General features: G+C 33.9%; 1 long non-coding RNA gene across 1 annotated transcript in view; it reads right to left on the bottom strand.

Moving 5' to 3' along the window:
- The window catches only part of LOC123385230, a 36,990-nt gene extending 23,553 nt beyond the window's left edge, over nucleotides 1-13,437 (bottom strand). The window contains exons 1-2 of the long non-coding RNA XR_006597425.1: nucleotides 13,286-13,437; nucleotides 8,641-8,692 (exon numbers count right to left, since the gene is read on the bottom strand). This is a non-coding gene — a long non-coding RNA (uncharacterized LOC123385230). The remainder of the gene's footprint in view (nucleotides 1-8,640; nucleotides 8,693-13,285) is intronic.
- Between the last annotated feature and the right edge of the window lie 891 nt (nucleotides 13,438-14,328).

Raw genomic sequence — 14,328 nt, 5'->3', positions numbered from 1 at the left:
TTAAAATATTTTTTTTCATAATCACTCCCTTTTTTCTCTTTCCTAAAGCACATAACAAAAATTGTATATTATGCTTCCAGATGTTCATGATCAAACTGAATGTCTTCAATTTAGAAATCCACATTAGCTTCTGTTAATTGTTAAAGTAAAACAATCAAATAGCTGAGGAAGAAATTGATAATAACTGGCAAATCTTAGCAAATCTAGTGTTTTCATTCAGTCATACCAAAAAGAAAACTTCATTCACAACCATTTGGTACATAATAAAGGATTGTATTTCTTTTGTTTTAACACTGGTATTTGTAAAAGTATGTTCACCTAATGTAAAAATTACTGAAATTTAGTATTTATACTACATATTATTCTTTAACAAGGTGAAACTTAAATATAAATGGATATAGCACATAACTGGCGATGAAGCAATGTCACTTCTAGGAAATTCACAAAGTAATGTGAAATTATTTAAAGAATTGCCTAAAATATGAAAATGTTATTTAATGAAGATATTCATTTATTCATGAAGGATATACTACATATGTCAACTATGTGCCCAAGCACTATATGATGCACCAGTGAGTCAAAGTTAATGGAGCAAACCTCAGTGCTCACAATCTATAGCTGGAAATAATAAGAATGCCTTCCCAGAGGAGAGATGGTCTAAAGTGAGCTTTTGAGAAGTAAGTGCTTCAAGGCAAAGGATGCACCAAAACATGACTCCCGAGGCAAAATCTCACGGCTGTTTCAGAGATGTCATGAAGAAGGACTTGGGTAAGCTTTAGAAGAAAACTCTGGAAACCATGAATGGAAAACTGACCAAGAGCCTTACATGCTCTGCAAAATTGTTTGAAAATTATAGATAGAAACTGGAATTGAATTGAATTTTTTTAGAAAGAATTTTATATTCTGGAGATTTCTAGGCTTGAGGAAACTCTTACCTATGTACACAAGTAAGTTATCAATTTAAGGTATTTCTTTTTATAAGCAAATCAATTATTCCTCTTTAAAAAAAACTGCTAATTCTGCCTCTTCCTGTGTTTCTCAATTATTACATCTGCAATGTAAACTGACATGTAAATGTATGCACTTATCTTTAAAATTAGAATAGTTAGCACTCCGAAAGTCATTCCCACTTCACCTGCCCCTTCCTAAACATAATGACCAGAAATTTAAATTGCATCAAAGGAAAATAGAGGGGGGTGCCTGGGTGACTCAGTCAGTTGAGCATCCAACTTCTGTTCAGGTCATGATCTCACAGTTCATGAGTTTAAGCCCCATGTGGGGCTCTGTGCTGACAGTTCAGAACCTGGAGCCTGCTTGGGATTCATTCTCTCTCTCTCTCTCTCTCTCTCTCTCTCTCTCTCTCTCTCCTCTCAAAAATAAACAAATATTAATAAAAGGAAAATACAGAACTTTGTAATTTTCTAGCTACCTTCCCTTTCTTTAAAGATCTGGTGGGATGCCTGGGTGGCTCAGTTGGTTAGGAATCCAAATCTTGATCTCATGGTAATGATCTCATGGTTCTTGAGATTGAGCCTCGCCTCTGTGCTGACCACTTGCTTGGGATTCCTCTCTGTCTCTCCTTCTCTTCTCTCTGCCCCTCCCCTGCCCTGGCGTGCTCACTCACTCTCTCCCTCTTTCAAAATAAATAAATAAAATTAAAAAAAAAATAAAGATCCGGAAACTGAGACCAAAAGAAGACAACTTTCCCAAGTCTTATAGCTTTGCCCTAGAATGCAATCCTTCTTAAAAAGGCAGAATTTTACGGTGTGTAAATTATTCCTCAATAAACTTGACTTCCAAAAAAAATAAGCACTGTGTTATGGGCAATCATACAACTGGGGGGAAATATTACAGAAAAAAAATGTGCACAGAAATGATGAATAGACTAAGTACTTTAATTTGTGTAACATTCTGACATTACCTTTTGTTATTTCTTTTCTTTTTTTTTACTATGTGTAGTTCTTACAGAAACCCATGCAAGTAGGAAGAGAATATTATCTCATATTTACATGTAGTGATAATTGAAACTCAGAAGAATTAAAAATCTCGCCTTATGTAACGTAGCCAGGAGCAGAACATGATCTAAACCCTGGTCTTTTAAATCTAGTTCACAGCATTTTCAAACATATCTTCTGTCCTCTACCCCACTCACCATCTTTCCCATACAAACTGACAAAATACAGTAAAAAATTCCCTTTCTAAAACTTCACAAACCACACAAACTCAGTGAAATAGACCAGATACATCCTACATATCCTCTACTTTTTTTTAATTTATACAAATAAGGATAACAATATCCCCCTCATGAGGATTTGTATGATGAGGGATAATGAGATTATTATGCACATGCTAGTCCCAGACAATGACTGTCATATAATAGACACGCAATAGACATTAGGTCCATTCTGCCCTTGTTATAGCCTAGTATTAGTCTACTTCTCAAACTGGGTTATCTCTACAGGTAGGAAGTGGTACACTAGATGATGTAGAGTTGACAATGATGCTCTGGGTGCTTCGATTTTACTCACAATTTAGGTGGATATTACATAATTTAAGTGATCAATAAGTGTACCTTGGTTAAACTCAGACAAGAGAGAAAATAAAAAATAAAGCTGACGTAAATTTTTAGGATTTCAAAGGAATTCTATTCTTCTGGATTACTTTGGGCAATGCCTATATTTGTTCTACCATGCCATGACTGGCATTTTACTGGAAAGGTATGAGAAGCAAGCAAGAGAAAATTTTAAGACAAACTATATATACCCACTTTCAAAACTCTTTAGCAGGATTTTATAAATCTAAGCATATGCCTATCCTCAACCCAGCTATTCCACTCTTGGGTATATGCCTAGCAGAAATATATATATATATATATATATATATATATATATATATATATATATATATGAAACTACACAATCAAATGTTTATAGCAATACTCTTTGCTAGATCTCTAAACTTGAAACTACTTAAAATGCCTGAAAGAGTAGAACTGATAAATTATGGTTATTCACAGCAATACACAACAGTGAGAATCAATGATCCAAAATCATATGCAGCACAGAATGAATTTCACAGACATAACATTAAATGACAGTGACTAGAAATAAGAGTACACACAGTATAACTCAACTTCCATAAAGATCAAAAACAAGCAAAACTATGTCAACAGATTTCAGGAGAACAGTTACTGTTGGGGAGATGAAGTAATCAAAAATGGATCAAGGGGTTATTGGATATTTATAATATTCTATTTCTTATTCTGTTGCTAGTGACACAGGTTATTCAGTTTGAGAAAATTCCTCGGACAGCACACTTACAATAAATGCTCTTTCCAATGTGCATATTATAGTTTAATAAAAGGTTTTTTTAATTACAGAGATATAAAAAGGATCTATCAAAGTTTCACAGATATCTTTCCTTATGTTTAGAGATGGTGACTGAAGATAGTCCTATTTTTTCATAGAAATGGGATAAACAACTTTATTGTATTGGGAATTTCCAATACTAAAAACATGTATTTTTTTAATGTTTATTTATTTTTGAGAGAGAGAGAGTGCACAGCTGGGAAGGGGCAGAGAAAGAGGGGAGACACAGAATTCAAAGCAGACTCAAGGCTCTGAGCTGTCAGCAAAGAGCTAGATGCGGGGCTCGAACTCACAAACTGTGAGACCATGACTTGGGCTGAAGTCAAATGTTTAACCAACTGAGCCACCCAGGAGCCCCAAAACATGGATCTTTATTCCATATTGGATTCTAAAGTTTTACTCTAAAAATGTAAATGTACTTGAAATGAGTTTGAAATATCTATAGAAAAACTAAAACTTTTTATGGCATTTTAATGGTATTTTTATGTATATTTTAAAGAACTACATTATATGCTATTTCAGTGAAAAATAATTTTACAGAAACAGACATATTTAATAATCTACAAAGCTATATTTCAAGAACTCTACTTTTGTCCATTTGTATGAACACACTAGAAAGTGCTTAAAGGCAGGAGCTTTGCCTCACTTATTTTGCCCTTTCTACTACCTAGTACAGATTGTGATACATGGTAGGTGCCAGATGCATGTTTCTAAATCAAGGATTAACATGGTAATAGAGGAGTTAAGATGCAGGGAAGATAGTTTCTCTCTCTCTCTCTCTCTCTCTCTCTCTCTTCTTTTTCTTCTAATCACACTGTAGTCCATCTTCCCCAGGTGACACACCATGAGGATGTTCAAGTAGCCCTCTAAAGAATGTTTCATGGTGAGTGTTATGCTAAGTGAAATAAGCCATACAGGGAAAGGCAGATACCATATGGTTTCACTCTTATGTGGATCCTGAGAAACTTAACAGAAACCCATGGGGGAGGGAAAGGAAAAAAAAAGGTTAGAGTGGAAGAGAGCCAAAGCATAAGAGACTCCTAAAAACTGAGAACAAACTGAGAGTTGATGGGGGGTGGGAGGGAGGGGAAGGTGGGTGATGGGTATTGAGGAGGGCACCTTTTGGAATGAGTACTGGGTGTTGTATGGAAACCAAATTGAAAATAAACTTCATATATTGAAAAAAAAAAAAAGAATGTCTCATGGTAAACAACTGAGGCCTTTTGCCAACAGTCAATATCAGTGAAACAGTTATGTGAGAAAACCACAGTGGAGGTATGCCCACCATCCTCAATTAAGTGACTACATCCTGACCAATATCCTAGTTGAAACCACACTTAAGATCCTAAACTAGAATGGCTTGGGCAAGCTACTCCTGAATTCCTGATCAACAAAAAAGTGAGATGGTTAACATTTTTTGTTCTAAATCAGATGTTTAAGGTAATTGATAATAGATAATTCACTAAATTTTGCTGATTATGAATAATGCTATAATTCACTAGACAATTAACTAAATTTTGTAGATTATGAATAACACTATAAAACATAGTCTTTGTGTGGACATTTTATTCATTTCTCTAGTCTAGGAGTGAGATCTCTGGATTGTATGGTTTATATATATGGTTGTATAATGCTGCATTTTCACAGGCAGCATGAAAGATCCAATGGTCCTGTGACTTTTCAGCAATTGGTATTCTCAGTTGTTGTTGTTTGGGTTTTCTGTTATTGCTCGCTTGTTTTAGCTATTCTAATGGGTAGGGAGTGGTATCTCATTGGAGTTTAATGTGTACTTCCTTACGGAGCATCTTTTCCCATGCTTATTTGCCAGTCATTTTTCTTCTATGGGTTTAATGTCTGTACAAGTCCTTTAGCACTCTGTAATGGATTGCTTTCTAATTTTTGAATTTGGGGAGTTCTTGTTATATACCAAAGTAAAATCCTTAACAGGAATATATTTACAATTATTTTATTCCAGCCTCTAGGTAGTCGTTTCATTTGTTAAATGTCTTTTGAAGAGAGCTTTTTAATCCTGATGCAGCAAAATTCATTGTTTTATGATTCATTCTTTTTGTGTCCTAAGATAACTTTGTCTAACTCAAGGAATTCCTTCTGTTTTCTTCTGGAAATTTAGAGTTCTACATTTTAGTTTTAGGTCTATGATCATTTCCATACCTATGGCCCAGAGATCATCTTCTGCTGAAGTTGAAGAACATCACTCTGACATCTCACATTAGAAGTGCTACTCATCAAGCCAGATGACAGATGACAGAAAATTTGTTTGAAAGCATCCTGGATTCTCTCAGTGTCCTTCCCTTTCCTAAAGAAGTGCACCTAAATGATGTTATATGGGCTGAGAATCTGGTGGCATGAAACACAGCAGGTTAAGGGGGTGGGGGGGAGTCTTCTAAGTAAATAATAAAATAAAATAAAATATAAAATCAGATGATCATTCCCAACAAAAAGTCTGCTGGGATTTTGACTAGGGTTGCTGTAATTCTACAGATAAATTTGCAAAAACAAGTTAATGTTATTGCTTCTTCTGGTCCATAAACATGGTATATTTCTTCCTTTATTTAGCTCTTAAGTTTATCTTCCTTATTTAGTTTATCTTCCTTATTTAGCTCTTAAGTTTATCTTTTTACAGTTTTAGATATCTAAGACCGGCATATCTGTTGCCAAAGTATTTCACACTTTTGATGCTGTTGTAAGTTTTGTTCTTTCAATTTCCACTTACTCTAGAATTTAGAATTAGATTGTTTTATATATTGATGCTAGCACTGAGATGAGCTAAACAATGTCATCATTTCAACTAGGTTTTTTTTCTTGCCTTATTATAATGCCTAGCTACACTAGTGCAATCGAAATCGTGAGGGTAGTTATTGCTTAGTTACCAAAGTTAGGAAACTATTAAATATAATGCTTCCTGGTTTTCAAAAATGGTTGAAGAAGTTCTACACACATAAATTTGACAACTTAAATGTATTGAAGAAATTCCTTGAAAATCATCATCTGTCCAGTCTCAGCAAGATGAAATACATAACCTGAACAGCACTAAAACTAGTAAGGAATCATTAAAAACCTCCCCCCCGACCGACCTTGGCAAAAAGATACCTTCAGGCTATGATACTTCAATGGAAAATTTCACCAAACATGAAAGAGGAACTATGACCAACTCTAAACTATCTCTTCCTAAAAAGAAAAGACAGAGGAACACTTTACAATTTATTTTATGAGAGGAATATTTCCCTGGTGCCTAAATAGACAAAAGACAGTACATAAAGAAGAAAAAAAGCAAAGCAAAAAAAAAAAAAGAAAGAAAAAAAACACTACACAACAATATTCCTCATGAACGTAGACATTAATTCAAAAATATAAAACCAGGTAAAATCTACCAATAAAGTGGGTTTTCTCCTGGGAAGTCAAGACTGATGATATACTAAAAAAATCAACTCATATAGTCTACTATATTCTCAACATAAATAAGATCAATCCCATGATCATATTAAATGATGAAAAACATTTTATAAAATTCACACCCATTTCATGATAACTCTCAGCAAACTAAAAATACAAGAGAAATTTCTCAATCTGATAAAAGGCATCAGCAAAACCTGTATGTCACATTTGTTTAAAAAATGGACTTATAACTCATCTTATGACCAAAATAAATTCCAAATGAATCAGAGATGAGATGAAAAAAGAAATATCTATACAAACATTAACAACAAAGCATAGATAAATAATTTGTGGTGTCAAATTCAAAAGCAATAAGAAACAAGATAAATGTGATGATATTTTTAAAAGTTACAGCAAGAAACATCAAAAGTAAAGTCAAAATACAAATGACAAACTAGAAGACAATATTTATAATTTATATCTAAGACAAATGGTTCTTAAAATTCAGATAAAAATAGCAAAAACACATGAGTAGCCAACCCTCAGGGGAAAAAATATGTACACAATCCTTAAACATATGAAATACACAATGCTTCACTCATAACAAGAGAAATGTGAATGAAAATCGCTGGCAGCATCATTGATTGCCTATCAGAATGGCAACTCATGTTGGCAAGGCAGTCTCCTCACACACTCAGAGGAATTTGACAATACTCAATAAATGACATTTGCATTTGAACCACATATCCAAATTCCAGGATCCTTCTAGGAACCTTCTAGGAACCTAAAAATTCCCCTAAAGTGTGTATGTGTCTTCTAAAATACAATACTTCGAGTGTATAAATTTACTGATAGCAAAATTTATAAACAAGAAAACTGCCCAACCACAGAAGATGAATAAATTATAGTATATCTATATGAAAGAGTACTCTGCAGCAGAAAAAGGATGAAAAATATTTCTATAAACTGATATGTAGTTGTCACCTAGATAGTTTAATTGAACAAAATCAATGACCTTTAAAATACCTTAACAGGGGTGCCTGGGTGGCTCAGTTGGTTAAGCGTCTGACTTCCAGCTCAGGTTGTGATTTCATGGTTTGTGAGTTCGATCCCCACACTGTTAGTGCAGAGCCTGCTTGGGATTCTCTCTTTCCTCCTCTCTTTCTGCCCCTCCCCTGCTCATGCTCTCTCTCTCTCTCAAAATAAATAAATAAACTTTACTTTAAAAAATTAATGAATCAGATAAAATACCTTAAAAAAAAATAAGGAAACAATAACAATTAGATAAAGCAACAATGGCAAAATCTGGATTATTTTAAAATCTCTATGTCCATACTATTCTTGTTTCATTAAATATTTTTAACATTAGTCATGCCAAAATTTTTTAAAACGTGGAAGTTAAAAAAATCATATACAACAGTTTTGTTCACTCTGGAATTTTCCTTGAATTTATGTAAGATCAGATCTGCAGTTTCAAGCAGAAGAATCATGATGGGTTATCCATTGTTTCTTCCTTAACATTTCAAATGGAAAAGAAAGTACTGGAAGATGAATACTTTGATACCTAACCAGATTTTAACTGTTTTCATTGTAGGGTGACAGAGAATCACTCAACTGGAAAGCAGGTTTTACAATTTTTTCACTCAGGGGAATCTCTAGAGACCACCAGGTATTACTCCCTCAAGAACATGAGACTGAGCATATCCACCCTTAAGAATGACAGCATTTGCTGACCCTGATAATGTGCTTTCTATTAGCCTGCTGTTGCCCAAGCATTAAAAACATTCTGTTGTGCAGTTCTCTTTTTAAAAAATTCACTAACCTTACTTCTTTGTAAAAGGCATCTGATTTTAAAAGCACAGGTAGATGGACTTACTGAGTTTTATTCTCTTGATGGAAACTCAACACCAAACATTGGGCAAAGTCATCTGTCAAAAAGAAAAAAAAATAGACCTTCACCCCCAATTTAAGCAAAACCTGTAGCTTTGGTTTAATTTTGTAAATATAAAGAATTTAAACACTGAGAAAATGGAAACATATCTTGAAATTTACTATCTGAAAGAGAAAATCCTCTAAAATTTTCAGAATTGGAGTTTATTTTCCTTTCAGTTCCATGACCCAAGAAAGGGATGTTCAAATGTTTTGTCTGTACTGACATCATGCTATATGAATACCCTCAGATTTCCTTCATTTTCTCTCAATCCTTAAATATGTTCTTTAATATTTAAGCTTTCACCTGTCTTGCTTCATCTGACACAAATTGTGATTCTACTGGATTGAAGAGAAAATTCCTTTGTAGCTTACACCATCATATATTTTATGACTTTGCATGCATTTCTCAAGTGGAAAGTGTCACTAACTTAAGTCCTTCCAGCATAAGTCTATCTTCCCCACCCTGTCTCCATCATGGCCTCACATGATTTCATCACTCTCTGGCCTTCTTTTAGTTGGCTGTCTGTAGTGTTAGATTGTGAATTGCATGAAGACAAGTAATCTCTTTTTTTTTCATTATCTACACCATCCACAAGGTACTTAATATTTTAAATACATAAGTAAATGAATGGCTGAAGTAGATACCTTAATTAAATGACTCATAGAAACATCTACAGGGTGAGGTGTTTGCTACAGCCCACAGAACACAGCCTACAGAACACAGCATGCCTGGGACCCATCCTTGACCCCTGTTCCTCTCTTATTTTGCCATTCAGGGCAGGTCTGTGTCAGCAGGACTCATATAAAAAAGGTGGAAACAGAAAGGGGGGCACATTTGCTTCTGAAATCTCCCTTTTAGTCTATGCTGGGTGCGGCTGGTCTTCTGTCATTGTCAGTTTCCTTTCATGACATTCCTTACCTCCTACTCTTTTCCACCTAACTTGAAAAGGAAAGTTGTTTACTTCGAAATGAAGTTGAATACTACTGCCTATCAATAAAACTGTTTGTGAAGCAAACAGAACTTGAGGCATCATTCAAAAGGTAATAAACATCCTGAAGTGCTATAAACTCCATGAGAGAGCAATTTGAGAGCTAGCCATAATAGTAATAATTAACATTTATTGAGCACTTAATATGTGCCAGATATTTTGCTAGGCAGTTTACACTTAACCCGCTAGCAGTTTTTTGAGATAAGCATTATTACCTTTTACAGATGAGGAAGCAGTCACATAGCATTCAAAATAGGTCTATCTGACATCAAAATACATTCACTTAAGCATGCAGCTGGAGGCACAAAAAGTAATCACGGAAAAGAGGCACTGCTTTGACCAAATAACATAGCACTGTGGCATCCTTTTGATCCTAAGACATTCAAACTGATGGAGGGACATGGATTTATAGTTAAATATTTCTACACCACTGGAGTTGTTCTAAAGTTGGGGCTGGGTGGCGCTATAGGCCTTGGAACCCAGCACTGTGATTATGTCCCTTAAAAGAAAAAAAAAAAAAAAATCCATGCAAACAACTGAAGGAAGTCCAATGCTGTTCTCTACAGTATTCAGTTACCTCTCAGATTTATTGCCAATAATACCATCCATTTATTTTTTTTCAATTTTTTTTAATGTTTATTTATTTTTGAGACAGAGAGAGACAGAGCATGAATGGGGGAGGGGCAGAGAGAGAGGGAGACACAGAATCGGAAGCAGGCTCCGGGCTCCGAGCCATCAGCCCAGAGCCTGATGCGGGGCTCGAACTTACCAACCGTGAGATGGTGACCTGAGCTGAAGTCGGACACTCAACCGACTGAGCCACCCAGGCACCCCAACCATCCATTTATTAATTAATACCTTTTGTGTTATCAGTTATAATTATTTATTGATCATTAAGGTTAGCACTAAGTTCAAAAATTCTTTCACTTAACACACTTGAACAACTAAAATACTTAACTAGAAATATCTGGTATCTTCCAGTAGTTTATTAGTCCTGGTACCATATGATTATAATCTTAACATGGAATAGTCTGTTCTTTAAAGCAAATCTTAAATCCTAAAAAAGAAACAAAACAACAAAAGCCAAAAGAACTATATCATCTGTCTTTTCATATTTTTAGCTGATTTAAATTAATATGGCTATCAGGCTTATTGACGTCTATAATGCTTTTCTTCTAAGATTCTCTAAAATGTTCTGAATCAATTTTAAAAACGCTAAGCCTGTCATCCTCCACCTAAGCTCTTCATTACTTTTCAAGTCAATATCTTCTCTTTAAATTCCTTTTGACTCTCCTCTCCTTCGGCATCTTTTCTGACCATTCTCTAAGCTCTTTTAAAACCTCCTTTATACCAGCATAGCAAGTCACATTCCCCCTCCCTCATCTTCCACTGTGTTGTCTTAGGGTGATAAAAGAGAATGAAAAACAAAGGCTTTCTTAACGTTGTTATGATTTACGTTTCTTAATTAAGTGATATATCCCAGTGGCAGTGAGAACAGGGTATTTGGAGAGGGCAGGGAGACACATTTGGATCTGAAAGTACCAAGCTGAAATAAACATAATGATGGCAATTGAACTACAGTGCTGACTTGGGAGGGATTACAAGAGCCGAAACATTCACAGAATAGAGTCTGGCACATAGTGCCATTAAAAAGTATTTCACACTCATCATACACATAGCAATGACAAAGCATTCAGTGGAGTTACTACAAATATTCAACAAGAGATATTTGTCTTCATTCCTCACTAATAATTATCAAAATATATTCTTAGGGGCCCAACTGATCCAACAGAAACACAAATATGTATTCATTCATTTTGCAATTGGATAAAGGAACTAAAGGACGTTAGATTAAAGTAAGCACGCAACCTACCCACATACATCCTAACTATGGATGTAGAAATTAATTCTATTGATCACTAAGTTTATCTGAGTATATAAAAGTAAAACAAAATGAGACTTAAGTAAATTATAATTAATGAATATATAAAGAGGTATTAAGTTAATTTATCATTTTATTCACATGATACACTGGGTGACATATCGAGCGCATTTCCAGAACTTATATGTATTTCTGATATTAGGTTCACTTAAAGGCAGAACATTCACTACTAGGTGAATAGACCTTTAATGTATATGAAAGTGAAACTTCAAATTTCTTTAGCTATATAAGTTGTAGAACTGAAATGCACCAACTTCTTTAAAACAAAGAACTCTGTCATAAAATATTAGTGACAAAAATGTAATTTAAAAAACCAAATACAATCAGGAAACATGTGCTTATGGGCAATGCATAATCTTAAAAAGAATTTAAAATAACTCTAAAGTTATTGATTTTTGTCCCTTCATTTCATAAAAACTACAAATTCAATTTCATGATATACAAAAGAAAAATGTTTCAAAATAGTACAACCTAAAGGAGTTTTTGTGTTTGTGGATTTCAATAATAGAATAAATCTCTCTTTTTAAGATGTCACTTTAGAAGTTTTTTCTTAAACTTCCAAATGTGTATATTTTCAATTACTTTAATAATAACTCTTCGTTGGCCTTCTAGGAATTCTTACCACTGCATTTTGATGTATTGTATTAATAATGTTCTGATGTATGTTTTGGTTTAAATAGGTATTGTTAAAGGTGACCTTTTGGTTTGATTGTTTAGCTGACTTTAGTGCTAATAAGATAAAGAATGAGGTGCCTAATGAACCTCGCGTATGGAAATAATGATAGATGGCTTATTTGGAATTCTACAGACGTGACACTGCCAAGCCCGCTGAGGAGTCTCTGGAACCTAACTAATTTTAGAGAGAGGTTTTATTGATTACACAGAGACAGGGCACATTGTAATCATTTTTACAGCAAGGTATTGCCTGAGGTACCAAAATCCATTAAGCAAGGATTATAAACTTTGTTTTAAACTGGATCCTAAATTGTTTCTTGATGTATAGTCAACAACAGCTCGGTAAGATCAATCACAGTTACTAAGGCATATTAAAATCAACTTGTTTAATTTTAATTGCTCATATGCCTGACCCTCTGAGGTGCAGCTGTTCATGAAGCTCGATTACGTTTTTTCCCAGATAGGAGTTTCATTTCAGTTTACATTATAATCATTTCTTTCCGAAGGCCACCACATAATCTACTTTTTACCATTCTACTTTTAATTTACTTTTCCTATCCTTAAAAAGGTACAGGAAATGATGCCTCGCTATGACATTTTGGGTCATTCTGTACATCGTTTCATCCTTATAGGAAATAAGATGTTTCAATATAATTATTTGAGTTGAATGTTAAAATATGTTGTATATAACTGTACACAGACACATTTGCAAAAGTTTCATGTGGATATATTCTTACAGAATCTTAATAGTTTAACTAGACTAGCTTCTACCTGGGAGTCAAAATATTTAGTTTGTTTAATGGCATGTAAGTTGTCTTGTTTTAAATGGGTACTTTATATATTTGATGTATTGCATAGCTAGAGTATGAATACAAGTACATCTTAAATATTTATTAAAATGTAAAAGATTGTAAATCAACATCCTTATTCTACGGCATATGAGAAAAAAAGGAAAAGAAGGTAAACATGTGAGCATGGCTTACCTGGGAATAAAGTGACTTTAACAATCAGAAGGCCTGACATCAAGATCTAGAGTCCCATTAAATAATTATATAACCAACAACCTAGTTAATTTCTTTGGGCCTCCATTTCTACATCTGTAAAATAAAAATAAAATAGAAATAAAATAAAGATATGGAAATTTGAATCTCACTATGCAATACATCTGACAATGTTTTAGAAATTTAAATGTTCAGTATTATTGTACATGTGTACATATATACATAGACTGATACATATATATGATCTATTCAATTTGTCAAAGGTCAAGAAATATACAAGTAACTGTAATCAGGGAAGAGGTGACAGAAAAGAGTCCAGTGCAGTGGGGAATTAATCTAATTTTGAAATTATGCGTTTTATGTTAAATGAGTTCATGCATTTTTAAAGTTATAAGTTCAAAATAACTAGACAAACACTTAAAATTTCAGGCTTGTTAGGTTATAGTGAGCTAAACACTAAGATTGCATTAGTTAAAATGCATCCATTGCATGTGTATATAGTCGATCTTCTAGTAATTTAACTTTTCTTTAACTCTCTAGCTTCAACTCAATAAAAATATTTAAAAATTAACTTCAATGTTTTGAATTTCAGATGAAGTTGAATATCACGGTGACATATCCTTAAACACAAATTGAGTGAGAAAATTACTAGCGTTATCGTATTTAGTAATATGTGTATCACTTCATTTCTTAAATACCAAAATGTGTTTACTAATGCATCAATTATAATTGAGTCACTGATTATTCTAATCAAATTGTTTAAGGTACAGGAATGAAATGTCAACGTTAAATTTCAGTTTTCCCTTGGTTTAGTCTTAAATGCATTATAAGTTAACACAAATAAAACACTTTGTCAATTTCCTAAGGGAAAGAAAGAAGTATAGCATGACATGGTGTATCAGTTTTGTTGGCTGACTGATAACTCTCCACCCCAGAATGTATCATGGATATTACATCATGCTGCTTGGTGTGGCTGGGAAGGCAAAATCCAGCTGACAACAGAATAACATTCCCTCCATTGACTA

The sequence above is a fragment of the Felis catus genome, chromosome B1, assembly GCF_018350175.1.
Source record: "Felis catus isolate Fca126 chromosome B1, F.catus_Fca126_mat1.0, whole genome shotgun sequence".
Lineage (NCBI taxonomy): Eukaryota > Metazoa > Chordata > Mammalia > Carnivora > Felidae > Felis > Felis catus.
This window is presented reverse-complemented; position numbering and strand designations above follow the sequence as displayed.